A 17,480-nucleotide genomic window follows, 5' to 3' on the forward strand; every position below is an offset into this window, starting at 1 on the left:
ACCTACGTCTGGGATAATTTTCACCCACTCTGAAGATCCTCCAGGCTCTCACTGACTGAGAGAGAATACGCAGCTGTGATTATTGCGGGGTGGTGCAGACTCATGCAATTAATTAATAACCTCAAATGAAAAGTTACCTATAAATATAAATAAATGCAAGAATGTATTATATAAATATGTGCCATATAAAATAAAAATGCAAATTTATAATCCAAAGGAACTTTTTGTGTTTAGTGGAAGGCACACAAGCTTGTTACAGTGATGAAATCCAGAGTGTGCATCTCAGCCAGCTGAGGGATCTCTGCAGACAATCCCAATCCCACCTCAGAACTCCCGAGCCCGCTGCCTTCATGAGTTGCAAATATTTCACTTCTCCTGCCAGCTCCCTGTTCACTGCTCCAGTAAAATACTCCGTGGCAGGTTTGTTGTTTCTTGTCCTTTTAATCTAGATTGTGCACAGATAGCAGCCACTTGTCAGAGCCTCCTGCAAAGCAGTGACACCAGCACGGCCACCGAGGCTGACCCACGCCAAGCAAACCACATCCCGAGGTTCTCTCTAACTCCTGGGAACGCCACCCAGCAGCACCTCCTGCTCCCCAGCCATCCCTAATCCTGCCAACACAAACACACAGCAAACCAAACCTTTCAGCAAGACAAATGGCTACCCAGCACCGGGGAAGCTAACACTGATAGCAATTTGGTTACAGTCTTCATTTGTATTTGTAAGATGGGAAAAGGAAGGGGGACACACTTTGCAGAGACGCTCACTGATTTCCATGCCCTCCCCAAGCCATCCAACTGCAATAATCCCTTAATATTGCACATTTCCTAATCCTCGCAAAAGGCTGAAAAACTTACTCTTTACATTTAGACACCGAGAAGAAGAAATAAAACGAAAAGTCCAAGGAATTCCTGTTGGCTTTTTGAAACACTTCATAGATAAGGCGTAACATCATTTTTAAACAGTTTGAAAACACCCTGTTACTGCCTACAATTAAATAAATGTAATCGCAGCCTAAGCCAGCCCTCCCGGCCATCTGTCTTTAAGGCAATGGGGAAAGAAGAGGCGCTACAACGTGCAGTACTTTTTCTGGCTATTAAAGTGTTTCTCCTTATTCAATATCTAAATTAAATCAAATGGAGTATACTAAGTAAGCCCATAAGACACAGCGCACGATGCAAGAGTCTTAAAATCCTTATCTGCTGAGCACTCCAGCTTAAAGGCTGATGTTTTATGTTCCCCTGCAGCGCACGGGGATCCTGCTGGGTTGGCCAGACTTGGAAAATAAGCTACAAATGACCAAATGCAACTGCAACTTGAAAAGTAGGAACCAAACCAGACACAACAAACCACAGAGCAGCCGCCCCAGCCCGGCCCGCGCTCGCCCGGCGCTGCCGCTCCCTCCCCAACTTCGCAGGGCTGCCGATAAGATGCTCCCGATCCCAGGCCCACGAGCTGGGCCGTTAATCACGAGACATTTATCCCGGGATGCAGGGGGTGAGGAAAGCAGAGAGCCGGCGCACGCTGACGGAGGCACAGATGCACGGAGTTGTGCAAATCTGCTGAATTCCAAAGCAATGAACTCCCCGAGCTCAGGCGGTTCTGAGAACGCCCATCAGCCAAAATCCACAGCTCTGTCTGGATGCTCTCCCCGCAGGTCCCGCTGCAAAGCAGAGCAGCCCATCCCACCGTGCACCCACAGGCGCCATGTAGAGCAGCAGGAAGAGCATTTTGGGTAGTTTTCTGCCCGTTTTGGCCCCCAGCAGCCCTGCAGACAGTTCATGGGCCAGTCATTCCCTTCACTGAGCATGTTCCTCCACCTCATGCATCTGTATCTGCATCCCATAGCAGAAGCACAGGGCACCAAGTCCTACAGGGCCTATAAATACCAGTTTCCTGTAACACAGAAATAAAACCAGAGCTCAAGTCAAACTCCACCATCTACCCTTAAAGTTTGAATATGTTTCCCTCCTGAACATATGTAATTAAAGCATAAATACATGTGAAACATCATCTTGCATGTCCTATTAAAGGGACATTTACCACAAATGAGAGTTAAGCAGTTCAAATATTAAAATGTGAATGAAAGTACTGCTGATAACAATGGCATAAATTAATACTGGTAATTAATTAAGTATGGTTTTATTCTCAGACATTTATTGGAAGAATGAGGCTTTTTAAAAAAATTTGTGTTACTAAATAATATAATTTACTTAAGTTCTTTTCAGCCCAACAAGATTAATCAATTTGGTTTTTATTGTTCAACTCATCTGCCCTACATTTAGCACACCTGTCCACAGAAACAAACCACACATTATACCTGATTTTCTCCACAGAAAAGCTCTCTAATAACCATCACATCTACTAAGCATATTTGGAGGTCAAATTTCAGATCTCTTCCTTTGTTTTTCTCTTTTCCCCTGTTACCTTTCAACTTGTGAGTGCCAGAAAACGGTTTCAGAAGAGGAAAAAAAAAAAAAAAAAAAAAAAAAAAAAAAAAAAAAAAAAAAAAAAAAAAAAAAAAAAAAAAAAAAAAAAAAAAAAAAAAAAAAAAAAAAAAAAAAAACACCAAAACTTTCTGAGTAGAAAAATGCAGAAATCACGTTTCCTCTGGACCAGACATCACAGCTTGAAAAGGGAAAAAAGGGGAGAGAAAAAGAGAGAGAGAGTCAGTTCGTGCTGCAGAGCAGCCGCGGGGCTGGAACTGTGACGACAGCACTGGGACATCCTCAAATCCACCCAGCATTCCAGTAATGCAAAGCAAAACACTGCCGCCGGTGCAGCCAATCCACAGGGCACCACACTCCCAGGGACTGTTTGTGATGGAAAGAAAAGGTGAATTTGAAATCACGGTGGCTCTTTTTTTTTATAATTATCTAGAACAGCACACAGGAACTGGGTGCATGGCTCTCCAGGAGCATTTGGAAAAACCGAGTTAACATCGCTGAGGGCACGGGGGGAAGCCTGGCCTTAGCCAGCATCCTCTGGCATGAAGGGATTGCCTGACATCAGCAGAGAAAGAATCAAACCACATTCTTAGAAGCTCCTTAGAGATGTAATATAAAAAAAACCGAGTAATATTAAAATAATAGTGACTGATTCCCACTAATAAGGGCTAAGGAGGACAGGGAGAGAGAGGAGGAAAAGAGAAAAAAAGGAGAAACAGACACCAACCTACACTAGTAACTACAAAGAAATAATTTCAGGGCTCAAACCAATGCAATTTTTAAAAAATTAAAACAATTTCATAAAACAACACTACTACAAGCCCACCCAAAGCAGCAAGAAGCCATTTTTACTGTTTCAATCAAATACAAAGCTGATATGCTAACTTAAAGGATCAAGACAAAATAAGATATGTGGGCCGGCAATCTGAATGCCAAGTTTTACCCATGTGAATTCAGTTATAAATGCTTGGAAAATGTGATTCTCCAACTTAGAAATAGCAGCTGTAGCATTCAAAGGTACTCCAGTAATTACTGGAATGCCTGCTGAAAAACTAGACAGAAGCTCACATCTTACTTACATTAAATACGCATTTACCACAAATTAAAAGAGCCACAGAAAAGAGAGAAAAAAAAAAAAGGAACAAAAAAGAACAAAACCAGAAAACAATCAGGCAAGCAGATGTTCAAATAAGAAGGGGAAAAAAAGGACAAGAGAGGGCCAGCTGCTCATTTCTGGTAGTTGACACAGTGCAATGAAGGTGCCTCGCCCCGCCAGCCTCCCCAAGTCACCAGTGCTCAACAGCCAAAGAGAGCCAGATTGTCACCTCTGCAACTGTAAGTGGTAATTTCATCCCAGATACTGCAATAACACGCTGCCTTAAAATCGCAGAAATGCTGCCTAGCCATCTGAGACAACAGTAAAACAAGCAGCAACACCAAGTGTAGTTGTCTACTACTGCCTGAGGGACTCGTGGCTTTAGCAGCCGGGCTGGCATAAGGATTATATTATCGAGGAGTGCCCTGTACGGCTTTACTAAGTGCCAGTGAAATGTCTATTGCACTCAGAGCCTGGGAAATACTGTAAGAAACGCCAACTACCAACCACCAAACTACAAATTAAGCTATTTGACCATTCCACGCTTATTATCAGCTGCTGTTCCCCGCAAATAAACCGTTCTGGAAATAAGGGATCGGGGATGTTGGCAGGGACGGGTAGGAGAACCTCTTTCCAGTGAACATAAAGCCCCAGGACACGCTGGTAAGGAGCAGCAAAGTCCACACCCAGGCTCTGGAAGGAGGTACCCAAAGAGAAGTTATCTGCAAAATGTGCATCACACTCTCCTGGCTCTCTTCACACCTCCCCCTTCGCATCCCCACTCCCATGCACCTTCGCGTCTATTCCCACAGTTCTCTCGCTACCCACATCCTGAACATATTTATGTTGTAAACATCCATTTGGAAGCGCTCAGTAAGCTGGTGGCACACAGAAGGATGCTGCTCTGAGCTCCAGGAGGCACAGCCAGCTCACCATGACCCCTCTCTCCCTCTCCCAGCTGCACAGGAGGGGAAAGAATTACGTGGCACCCACACTTATCTTTTATCCACTCAGGATCCAGATTATTGCCTAATAAAACTTCACGGCAAAGCTATTAAAAATTAAAGGGATATCTCCCTTCCTACATAATGATTTGTCACAAGCCAGACCTAAATCAGGATTGATGTGGTTCGTGGTACCTTCCTTCTTCTTTCCCTTTTTTTTTTTTTTTTTCTAATTTGGCAGAATTTTCCAGATTTTTTGCAGCCCTTCTCGCTGTCTTTACTGACACAAAATTTCTCCTTCAGTGCTCCAGACCTTACTTCTTCATCAAGATGAACTAAGAGGCAAAAGGCAGCTGAGCCAGCAGAAACGTTCCCACTGTCCTTCAGGAAACACACAGAAGAGTCCAAGTAGCTGGTATGATTCAGAACTAGTGGTAGAAAAAGGACAAACCAGATTACAGCAACACAGAGGACTCCATCCAAAACCTGCATCCAAAGAGACTCCTGCTAACATATGGTGGAAATGTGACTTTTTGCAAATATCCTCCGCAGAAGCCAATTCCTCTCCTCCACCCAAGCCACATCCAGTAGCTCTAGTACAACGAGCTGTTACTTACACGTATTAGTCAGGATAGGCATCAGCCATGATACAAATTTTAATCCATCTAGCTAATGAGGAATCTGCCATCTAGTTAATGTGCTCAGACCCTCCAGAGAAATTAAAATCCACCTATTCAGGCTCCTTGCTAACTGAGCACTACCCATCCCGGAGCACGGTGGCGGCTTTTCCGAGACATCACGTCCCGCGCTCCCTCCGCGGCGCCGGCACAGCTCCACCGATACAAAGGAGAAGCACCTGAAGCAGAATCGCACTGGAAACACAGAACTTGGAAAGAATGCGTTAGCAACTCCAATCCAAATATAAAATGCATTTAAAGGTCATAATTTGCATAACTACATCTCATGTTTTTTTGTTGTGCGGGGTTTTGGGTTTTACTCTTTTTTAAACTGCTCTATCCTGGAAGGTGCCGAGCACTTCTGAGAATTGCTGAGCGCCACTGCCTCTCATTTAAAGTTTTAACAACTCTGAGGCCTGTTCAGTGCTTGGCACGAGCAGCTCTGCAAGGTATCACAGGACCATGCTAACAGGTACAAAGTATTAATAAAAACAACCCTGTTCAAAAACAAATATTGGCAAAAGGCACCATTATCACGTGCTGACACGACTGGGCTGACACAGGAGTGTCACTGCCTTATGATGTGCTCTTGGTGGTGGATTCAGAAAAGTAGCAAGATGAGACCAGTCATAACAGGGAAAGCTCAAAAGGCCACACACACAAAGTGACCCAACAACTCCTGTAGTTGCTTTTAATCCTTTTGTTCGCTTGGCTCAACAGCTGCTCCAGTCTGCATCCAACAAGGATGCTAGGCTGATTGCCTAAAACTTCCATCTCCAAACCCACACCCAGTCCCATGAAAAGTGTCATATTTTCCCTGTAACTGGGAGCGTAGCAGGTACAAAGAGTGCCCTCTTCAACCAGAGCGAAAATCGGGAGATGCTGGAACATTCAGCTCCTGCTTCCTGCATGAAATTAATTACAACCGGCCAATCTGTGCTGCCGCTCAGTCTGCAGGGGAAAAGATGAAATAGCTAAATTGATACCACGGCAAGGGAAGGGCTCGGCGCAGCAACGTCTGAGGCTGCTGCAGAAAGAGGTATTCTGCCTTTCCCTGAGCTACAGGAGGGAACTCTGGAGATGGCTGAAAACTGGTTACAAGCCTGCAGCTCCCCCAGCTTGCATGAATGTGTTTGCAGGGATCGGCGCTCTCGGCATCAGGTTCAGGGGCTGAAATGCAGCTCCATCACCATTAGCACCTGGCTGGTGATTGACACAAACCACACACCACCTACAAAGGCAAATGAAGGCTTCCCAAAAACCCTCTGCAACATCTCAGATGTTTTCCCACATTTCAATTTAAAAAAAAAAAAAAAAAAAGAAAAAAAAGATCAAGGTTGCAGTATCTGTGTTAAATGGGATCTTTCATTTCCGTGGCATCCACTTGCATTCCTTTCAAAACTTAAGAAATATTCTGTTTATTCTGGCCTAGGCACAAGATCTTTCCCCCAAAAGCAAGTTCCTCACAGTGCTCTGCTGCAGACATCCCAGCAGAGAAGGGACCCAGAGCCCAACCATTAACCCAACTCTGCCATGCTCACCACTAAACCGTGTCCCTAAGCACCACATCCATACATATTTTGAACACTTCCAGGGATGGTGACTCCATCCCTTCCCTGACCACCCTTCCACTGAAGAAATTTCTCCTAATATCCAAACTACGCTTCCCTGGTGCAACTTGAGGCTGTTTCCTCTTGTCCCAGTACAATTTTTTCATCCCTAACAACCCTAAACCATGCACCTGGTAAGGACTGCTGCCTCTGTCACCGTCCCCCACAACCCCGCCACTCTTCTGATTCCAAGGGAAGGCGGCTTAAGCTCCCTATTCCTGGTTCCCCTTACCAGGGAGGCCCCTTCTCTGCAGGCCCCAGGAGAAGGGATGGCTCCATCCAGTGAAGCCACATGGAGTGAAAATCAGAGGAGGGACAGTTTGAACTCCCCAGAGTGTTCTGTCAGGAGCAGATCCACACAACAGCCTCGGGCGCAGTGAGGAAACCCACAGGTTCCCTTCACTGCAAGGCGTGCTTTGCTGTGCGTTCTTGTTTGTTTGTTTTTAAATATTCTGGCAGTGGAAACAGAGTCACTGTTTTGTTTTTCTCCCCCACATATGCTATATAATTTTGTTTCTAGCACTCGCTTCTTGCTTACTCAGTTGCCTATAGTCTGCCTCTCTCACAGGAACACTAGCTGTGTTTGTCCCCAAACTGTATCCCGATCCAACTGCTTTGTGTCATCCCACCAGCCCTGCTCAGGGAGTGACGATCAAAATATTTTCCCTAGGATGCAACGCGGAGAGATGGGCAAAAATGTTACTTCAGAGCAAAGCTGACCTACAAGGCTGAAGGGTGTGCACAAGTGTTTTGGCTACTGAACTCGGTAAACACAACATGAAAAGAGGGAGTAGCGCTACAAACACTACCAAGGCTTTGTTTGTGCCAGATAGACTGCTAAGAAAATAGCACATTTCAGCCCTGCCACACGGCCAGTCCCCTTGCAAATTACTGCACAATATGACCACACTTCCAGCAACATTTAAAGATGGACGATAAATTCATACAGGACATCCCAACCGGCCGCGGGTCGCAGTCATCAACAAGTAGGTCAAACTAATTCTGGAAGCCTGTGAGAGGCACATAAAATAGTCTGCAGCAGCAGTCCAAGGCAGGGATGAAGCAATCCCCACTTGAACTCACCCAGAAGCACTGACACAAGCCCAGGTGCCAAAGGGATGCACGACAAAGCCGTCCCCAGTCCACGCAACTCGCCTCCCCATCTCTGCAAGTTGCAATTAACTTCCCTGACAAAATGCAAATACATTAAAAAAATACCCAAGCCAATTAAGACACAAGTGTTTAAAGACATGAGTAGTAATTACAAATGTATTATTCATACCTAATTTACAAGATGAACTTCTTTCAGTAAAATATTAAACTGTTTACATGCATTCAGGAAGACAATTTCCCAACCCTCTGCGTCCTGCTCTGCAGCGGTGACTATTGCTATGCAACAACTCCGTAGACTTACAGTGTACACTATGGAGTAATCAGAAAATGTTTGACCTCAGATATCTACTTGACCCCACAGAAATGCAGACTCGCTCGCTATAAAATCCTAAACAATGGGGCAGACAAGGTCAGAGGGTCAAAGCAAGTATTAACAGGTCATTGTGCAACCCACTTGGGAGCAATTACTTCTGGTCACGGCTAAGTGGACACTTGATTGAATACCACTAAGACAGCTCACATCCCACAGATAACAATCCTCACAGCGATTAAGAATTAAAGCCCCCATGATTCAGCCTTTATTACTCAAATGAACCTAACTATTCCATAAAAAACTCTTGGTATATGCATGATGCAAGGTCTAAATTGAAATGCCACCTCATTAAACAATAATATCTAATTTTATCTAAATGAATTTTCATGAAAGTACGCCACACAGCTCAGGAATTTTTAAAATGAATTATCACAAGCGATACATAATTTCACCAAAACTGCTGCAGGAAAAAAAAAAAATTAGCTTCAGGGATGAAAGGGAAACATCTATTCTGAATGAAAATTGCACTTCTTTCTGCTTGCAGAAAGGGTAAAAGGGGGCTTCAGGGCTTCTGCCAGACAATAGAGCCAGATTTTAATCAAATAAACACCTTTCTGCTATGTCAGGTATGCTCACCCTAGCCCAACCAACAGTAAACACGTGCTAACTATCACCACACACACAGAGGCCACTTTCAGAAAAGGGGATGTCACCTGCACAGAGCCTCTAAAATTGGGGTTTATTATCATGAACTGTCAAAAGAACCACCCATTACTGACTTAACTGGCCTCTATTACCTCAGCTGAAAACAGCTTGTACATCCCCTCCTGAGGGTGAAAACCCTGCTCTGGCACCTGTGAGCCATGTAAGAGCTCTTAATTATTTTACAAAAATGAGCAGTACACATGGCTGCTTAAAAAGGGTGTCCATCAGGAATCATTGAAAGAAAAAAAAAAGCCTATTTATTTTTTGATTCCCTGAGTAGAAGTGGCAGGTCCAACTGCCCTACTGGTAAAAAGCAGCACCATCAACCCAAGGGTGCTCATGGCCTCATTTCTAAAGCTTCATGTGTGACTTCTTCCAAAGCCTGGCTCTCCCTCCGACCTCCCCTGTCCAGCTAGTTCCTGGAATGCAGCTGGTACTCAAAAAGTCCCTGTCTTCTCTTATGGGTTATGCCTTTCACAGGAGGGGAGAACCAAAAAAAAAACCCAAAAGACAAGAAAAAAAAAACTAAAAAAAAAGACATTTTTCCAACCTAATGAGCCCCGCATAGACACGTGGGGAAGAGCAGGTTGCATGGATGCTGGTGGCTGGGTAAGGCCACCAGAGAAGCAATGCTAACACAAGTTTGGGCGCTTCTGGGGATGAACTCCTTCGCCCCTTCCCTGCTCCGCCCCAGCAGCAAAGCCAACGCCTGGGGATATTTAAGAGCACTGCATATGCAGACACTTGGATGTGCAAAATTATGCATGCATGTTTGGAGGCCATTTTAGAGCCTGGCTCGTGAGTCATACAGAAAGTAGATCAGGAGAAAAAGAAAAGTTTAGAGATGCATTTTTTTGTATTCTTGCTACTGCAGCTTGGCCTTGTTTCCTCTCCCCCCCCCTCCCCTTTTGCTTTTTTCTTTAATACTGAAACTCTCTGGTTCTTTGTCCTGTAGCTGTTTGGAAAATTATCAGTTAAACCAGTAGTCTTTTATATTAGTGTTAATACCACGATAGTCAGTTGATAACATATCAGATATGCAAAATTCAAGCCTGACAGACTGGTGCTCACCACCGCTGGTTATTGCACAGGAGCACAGGAGGAATGAAAAGCTGCACGGCTGCTTCTCCCTTGTCCTGCTGCCAGCGAGGTGTAATAACGCTATTATGAAAAGCAAACAGGGATGAACTCTGCTCAAAAGAAGGTGAAGCCTGAACTGAGAAATCAATTCCTGCATCAGTCGTGTCCCTACAACAGAGTAATGCTGTTACAAAGTTCATCAAGCCCTCCAGATCCTCACCCTGGCAAGACTCACGATATTGTGCATATATTATTGGCACTGAATATTCATCCTGTGGCAGCGTCTGGAGACCAACTAAGGCTGTCACTGTGGGGAAAAAACAGCCCTGGAGTCCAGCCACCAGCTGGAGATTCCATCAGGAGGCCCATGCTTGGTTTTCCTCACTTTCTTGGACTTTCTGCCCAGTTGCACATCTCCTGTGCCTCTGCCTGCCCAGCTCCAGGATAAGGATCTCACGTTTTCCTACTACCCCACGGGGGACAGTGTGTTACATACCCCAGTGCCCTGTTTCAATGGCAGGCAGAGCTGCTGGGTGCTATAAAAGCACACTCTAGATGAGAGACCAAAAAAGATGTACTCTCAGAGACAGGCCCACTCATACCTGAGAGGGCTCTAATTCAGAAAAAAGTAGCAAAGGGCTGCCGGGAGACAGAGACTATGTGAGCTCTGTGCCCTGACGCAGCAAAGAGTTACTGGTGACTCTGGGAGACAGAAAGGTGGTTAAAACAGGGCAAAACTGAGAAGGACTGGGAAAGAAGAGAGAAACTTTGTTTCTGCAAGGCAGTACAAAGCCACGAAGGGATGCAAGAACAGTCCCAGGCCAGAGGCAGCGCTTAGCAGCCGTGCACCCTCGTGACGGGGAAAGCCTTTGAAAGACACACACACAAAAACAGATAAATAAGGCAAGAAGATGCAAGAGACCTCACTGCTAGCACCAGCTGAGTCAGAGAAGGGCAGGACTGTGAGACATCAAGCAGGGAATACCAGCTGGTCTTACCACCTCAGAGTCATGGGAGAATCACTCACCAGGGCTTCCTTGGCCAAGCTGTGCAGTGTGGAGTCCCTTCTTCCTTTTCTAATGCTTTCCAAACCACGTGAGCATACCATACATAAAACTCAAAGTTGAGAGTTATTACAGTCATGCAGGCCAAAATCTATGGGATGGTTCAGTGACTCTCTGACGTGCTGCTGCTGAGGAACATGAATGAATAGGAGAGGTCAGCCACACCTAAACCAGCAAGGACAGTGGTGCATCAGACCACCAGACCACTGCACAGGTGATGGTACCTGGTATGAATCCAGGCACACAGATGATTTTTGGGGCTCTTTTTTTTTTTTTTTCACTTGCTACTGTTTCATTTGTATGTCCAGGAATTTCTTCTTCATATTTTAAGTGCTGGACTATTCCATGACCTTTGGCTGCACACCACAATAGGAGCAGCGTAGGCCACCTCCTGCTCACCCCATACTCTCCCCTGTAACATCTCTCAGGCAGGAATCCAGCACCTAGTAAAAATTAAACAATCAGCAGAACAGCCCCCATTAAGGTTTGGTAACTCACTCCCTTGGAGTTACTTCTGGGGCTGGGGAGAACACCACAGTGCCTGGGTGCTCCAGCTGCATTTCCCAACATACATCACCCACTGAAACTGGTCCAAAGAGTCATGTACACACACCCCGTGCTAATGACTGCCCCCAGCTCAGCCTCTGTAAGCAGAGACCTGCTGTCAGGTACCTCACATGTGAGTTTTTCAGAGAAAAGCTGACCCTTTTTTAGAAGAACACGCAGGATTTTAACCTTCCCTGCAGCTCCCAAGTAGCACATCAACACCTGCAAACCAAGACGTTCAGCTGCCGGTACAGGCTTGGGCTTCCATCACCTGGACACGTCCAAAATCACCAGGGGTGAGCAACGACACTTTGGTTTCCCTTCCCTTGTTTAACAGGTGGAAGAATCATTGCAAAGGAGGCCATGTCCTGTACCCATGGCTGGAGGGCAAGGATCAGCACAGGGCGGCTGCAGGGGAAGAAAATCGGGAAATCAAGAAGGAAATGGCTGGGCCAGATAAAATCCCCAGTCCTCCCTCTTGTCAAACAGGATGTTTCTGGTTCAGAAACAGATGGGAAGAGAATCTACTCTATGGCTAAGCCTGAGGAGGTAGAGAAGCCTGAAATAAAGTCCCTTTGACTTCAGCTCTGTGTCTCTGACAGCCCGACTCAGTCATGGACCCAGTAGATAACAGGCGACCATTCATCAGCTCAGCCAACACACAAAGGCAAGAATTTCCCTTCTTAAAGAGATTTAATGATAGAGCTTTAGAAACTGGTTAAAGGAGAGAGACTGAAGAGTGAACACGCTAGGGATGAGACCCTGTGGGTTGTTATTAATATTTCCCCGAAGCAGACACTCTGATTTGCAGCACTGGAAGGACATAATTCCAAGAGCTAGACACGTTCTTCAAGCAAAAAACTCCCCAGCTGCAGAAATAGAGCTGAATTCAGAGGGAAGTTTTTCCACTGATCTAGTCTAATGGACTATTGACTTTTTTTTAATCCCAACCAGAAAAAGCTGACCATGAATGCTTGTCCTCTTTGGTACGCTGGGAAAAAAATACACAACAAACAAGCTGGCCAGGGATGTCAGCCAATTTTCTGTCCAGGGAAGATTTTTTTTTCCCACATCTTCCTTTGAAAATTGAAGATTAGATCATATTCCATAAGGACAGTCAGAGAGCAAGCCCACAAGCACTACCACACTCATCACCCATACCTGCACCCCCTTCTGCTGGTGGATCCTTCCAAAACACACCCCACCCCTGCCATGCCTGCCCACAAAGGGCTGGAGATGCAGCGCCTTTTCCAGGGATAAGTAGTTGGGAGAAGAGAAAAGTAGCTTTCAGCTCTGCAGCTCTTTCCTGTTCAGCTCCCTGCAATGCTTGCCTTCCTTTTTGGTGCAGAACACTCCAGTTGCCTGGAGCTATTCTAGCTTATGCTGGGCATTCATAGCAGAAACGCAACATCTCTTGCTATTTTTGCTCATGGCTACCTAGGCAAGCAGCTCCTGTGCTACAGAGAAGCACCTTCTTAATGAAAGCAGCTATGAGATCAATGTTGTAAGACTTCCAAGAGCAAAACAGTTTACAATTAGCTGAAGGTCTGGTATTTGACAGTTTTTTATGGCTCTTTTACAACTGTTTGCAAATCTTTTCTTCCTTTAAATTATTCTAAAAAGTGTTAGGGGAAAGCCAAAAGTTATTTTGTGCAAGCATGTGTCTACTTGTATGAATCCAAGAGTCTTTTTAAATTAAAACCACCATTACAAACGCCTGTATTTACATGATAGTTGTTTATGTAATGCTTTAAGGAAAACCTAAATGGAGCAGAGAAGCCAATGCTAATGCAGAAGACAGTGGGAGTTAATGAACATACTCCTGGGGCAGTCCAGGAGATGGCAAGGCATAGTGCCTGCACCATAGGAATTCAATAAAAAGGCTTCATCTCTCAAAAAGAACTTTTGATACAACCTCCACGTGTGCACAACCTGTGATTTTTAGGCCACTCTTCTCATCTGGATCCCTGTGATGCTCAGGACCTCTGTTCCCACATCAGCCTAGCATAAAAAAAACAGTCAGAACATGAGATTAGGAGGACACCACCCCCAAAATTCAACCTTTCTCTTGAGATTTTGAGCACTTCAATAAATGAAATCAAATGGAGAAATTAGGCTCATAAGTCTTTCCTCAAGCAGAATCCACACTTCTTTTCCTCTTATTCATCCATGTGAACCTTTCAGTACTCCTGAACCCAAGTCACAAGTCCGGAACAGTCAGATTTCCAACGCAGAGCACCAGCTCGGGTCTTGGCTCCCAACAGCACAGCACAGCCTCCCACCTTCACCTCAAAGTATCACCTGCTCCAAGTGAAAGCACAAGGGAAAGCCTTCAGAGATAAAAAAGCACGTTCTAGCCTGGGGCCTGTCAGCATGGCACATGTCTAAAGAGAAAAACGAATCTGCATGATAGAGACCTGAAATGCAGGTGCCTGGATGGAAACAAGGATTTCCAAAAGGAGGCCTTTGTATGGTAAAAGGAAAAAAGAATAAAGGGATGCTCGTTTGCAAAAGAAGGCAGGACAAAAAACAAAGCTACACCTGTAAGAAACACTTTTCTTTGCCAGATGCATCAAGAAGGTTACACCTTCACTTTAGACTAGCCAAAAAGATTAAAGCCATTTCCACCCTCACCCAAATCTCCAAGGAGACCAAACCTTATTCAGCTTTCAAATGAAGTTAGAATTGAGGGAGGATGCAGGAGAACCATCTCCCAAACTCCAGATCACGATCACTGCTCCACAGCACCCTCCTTGCTGCCAATGCTCCCTCTGCTCCCTGCTCTCCTCGCCGCAGCCAACACACCCCGCACAGCCGTGGAGCACCTCACTGGGCAGGGCAGTGTGATCAATGCCATCCTCTCCTTGTAATCACACCTATGGTTTGGCAACACCGCACCCACAATCTACGCTGACGGCACGCAAGATCCTACACCTTCCAGAGGAAGCCCAGCTCCAACTCAGGAGGACGCCTCCAGCAATGGGGAACTCTACCAAGTTATGTTCTCTTATGCAAGTTTGGGGTTTCTTAAACACCTGAAGAAAAAAAAAAGAAAAAAGAGAGAGAGAGAGAAATCAATCCAGTAATCCTTGTTGATTATACAGACAGTAATTATACTTGTGTTATGCCAACAGTATCTTCAGTCTGGAGATTGCCAGTGCTTTGAGACAGCTCGACTGCCTCATGGATGAAATGAAGCTGTAGGTTTTAAGCCACTAGAAAGAGGACAGTGGGCGTGGAAAGGTGATTTGGGGATGCAGGACAAGTACAGCAGATGGATACTGGTGCCGTCTAGAAAACCACTCTACTCCTACCTGGGGGCAGAAAGCATAGCCTGAACTTTCTTCTGTGAAAGCAGAGCAGGGAAGGTCCAACACAGAGGAACAGACCAGGGGCCACAATTCAAAGATAAGATGAAAATGACAACATGCCAGAATGATCAGATGAGGCTCTCATAGACCTGAGCATCAAAAGGCATTTTATGCAGCTTCAACCACTGTCGTTGTGGGGACCTGCCCCACGGAGCCCAGGCAGGTGCCAGGTAGCCGGGACCTTCTGTGTCCCTGTGCCACACGCCCCTGTGCCACCCAGCCCCTCTGCTCCTGCTTCTTCCAACCTAAGCCAAAAGCTAAGAACAACAAAACCCCCAAACCCCACTTACCTCTCTGCGCAGCCAGATGTTGGTAGATTTATTAAATTAAAAATCTAAATTTTTTTTCCAAATTTTTCTAGACCTGCCCAAGGTCTAGAGGGCTTGATCCAAGTGCTGCCATCCTCCAGTCGTTACATGAAATATGTCCAACTCCCTAAATATATACTTTACAATAAAAGTACATTGTGGGAAGACAGAGAAGAGTCACCACATCACAGTTTGCTCAGCTGGATCCTGCCCAGATCACCAGTGAGCAACAGATAAATTTCAGTCCTGTTCTGACATTGGTTCTTCTTGTTGCTTTTGGTGAGTTGCTTAACACCCAGCATGTCCAAGTTTCATTGCTTTATATATACATACATAGATCTATGTATACATATACTGTGGAAATCATATTTATTCAACCTCCTACAATGCTCAAGAAAGCAACGAATTATGCTAAAGCAGTTGAAAGTGAGGAGCTCTATCAGAGACAGAGATCAGGAGCCTCGAGAGAATGAGCAGCGATTTCACATCAGCCCGCAGAGCTCTGGAGTGAGCAGCCATCCACAGCCTTTGAAAAATCAGGACCCTTTCAAGAGAGCTTAAAGAGGGGCGAAAAAATACTCAAGATCTTTGGAGAAAAAAAAAAAAAAAATATATATATATGATCAGAAGACACCACAGCCAACCCAAAGCACTTATGGGGAAACCACTGATTTGCAATTCCAAACCACTTTTCCGCCTGAATCCTCCACTTACTATCTTATCTGATCTTCTCTCAGGGAATCCCCCAAACCACCCCTGCTTTGAAAGGACCTCTCAAGCTGTACTCTGAGCACTTCTTAGCACTGAAGGTTTGCGTGAAATGCTGACAAACTAACAGCACTTTTGTGCACTGCTGCCTTTTTTTTAGATTTTTTTCTGGCAAGATTATCCTTATCAGGTACGCAGGCCCTGCTCTCTTTGCCAAATAAAGGTTGCCATACCCAACACAGACACACTTGACTGCAAGTTTAAATTTGGAGGCTTCACATTAATGTCTTTTGTCCAAAAATCTATTTGCTGAAATCATTAAGAAAGAAGATTCCTTCCCTCTCTCCTTGTTATTCTGTCTTCTAGGAAGAAAAAAAAAAAATTAGTAAAACATCTTCAATTTGGAATCAAAATCACTTCAGCAAACAATTTTTTCAGGAACACTGCATGGAAACAGCTCTTTTAAGTGGGGATATTAGAAGCCCTCCCAAAAAAAAAAAGAAAGTGTCACAGAATAATGATGCTTTTTTGAACAACCAGTATCAGTCTGTTCCTGGCATTAATTTTGGAAATGGTATAGCTAATATGACAGCTATGATTTGGAGCCTTCAAAAGGCATAAGCTATTGGCATTTTAAATACATTACACACAAACACGCACGCACCCCTACACCCACACTAACTCTGGAGATTTGTTCTGCTCCTGTCTGCTGGCTCTTCTGCGCGTACTCCACAACAGATTGCTTCCTTCTCTCATCCCAGCTTTTTCCTGAAGGGGCTTTACATCAGGCACCCAAATATAAAGGGTACAAAGAAACCTGCATTAACACACCACACAGCAGAAGGGATCCTCTGCAGCTAAATGGACACAATCAAGCCTTTCAATTAAACTATTACCCAAAAAGGTGTGGGTAGCTTATTACCAGAGACAGCATTTATTTTAAAAAATGGAGAGTACCATTAGAAACACCTAATATAACTCTTATTAACTTATTTGAATCTAGTTGTGAGCACACTGGGTTTGTAAGTGGCTGCTAACATAGCATTCTGTTTGCCTAATTAAGTTTTCAGTAGGGGAAGCTGAAGCTCTCGCATTAATATAGGGAAGAAAAAAAAAATCACATATAAACCAATGCTTAGCTTGATTTACCTTTATTGTATAAGGATTTGCTACAGGCTCTTCAACAACTGCTAACTAATTTTCCATCAAAAAGTACAGTCGCTGGACAAATTCCCATTCCAGCCCAAGCAACAGGGATGATGGACTCGCCCCCAACTTATAAACCTCCCAAGCAATCCCTACAGCATTTACAGGCTCTCTGGTTTTCCTCATCACTACTTCCCCTTGCTGGTCCACATTTTGAACCTTAAGCTTATTCCCCCAGCCATGCTGCAGTAACGCTCTAGCTGGGGAGCATCAAGCGGAGGAAAATTACCATTAGCCAAAAAAATTAATCTTAAGAGGCTTAAAAGAAATCTCAGGGAATCAACTCCGATC

General features: G+C 44.8%; 1 protein-coding gene across 3 annotated transcripts in view; it reads right to left on the reverse strand.

Moving 5' to 3' along the window:
* The window catches only part of FOXP1 (forkhead box P1), a 384,733-nt gene that overhangs the window by 347,002 nt on the left and 20,251 nt on the right, over positions 1-17,480 (reverse strand). The window contains exon 1 of one of the 3 annotated variants that reach the window (XM_027894541.1): positions 2,429-2,444. The exons of the other annotated variants lie outside the window; for them this stretch is intronic. The gene's annotated coding sequence lies outside the window, so the exon portion shown is untranslated. Of the gene's footprint in view, positions 1-2,428; positions 2,445-17,480 lie in introns of those variants that run through there. 3 annotated transcript variants of the gene reach the window in all.

The sequence above is a fragment of the Empidonax traillii genome, unplaced genomic scaffold, assembly GCF_003031625.1.
Source record: "Empidonax traillii isolate 1590-97213 ecotype Southwest subspecies unplaced genomic scaffold, ASM303162v1 scaffold433:size1479616, whole genome shotgun sequence".
Classification (NCBI taxonomy): Eukaryota; Metazoa; Chordata; class Aves; order Passeriformes; family Tyrannidae; genus Empidonax; species Empidonax traillii.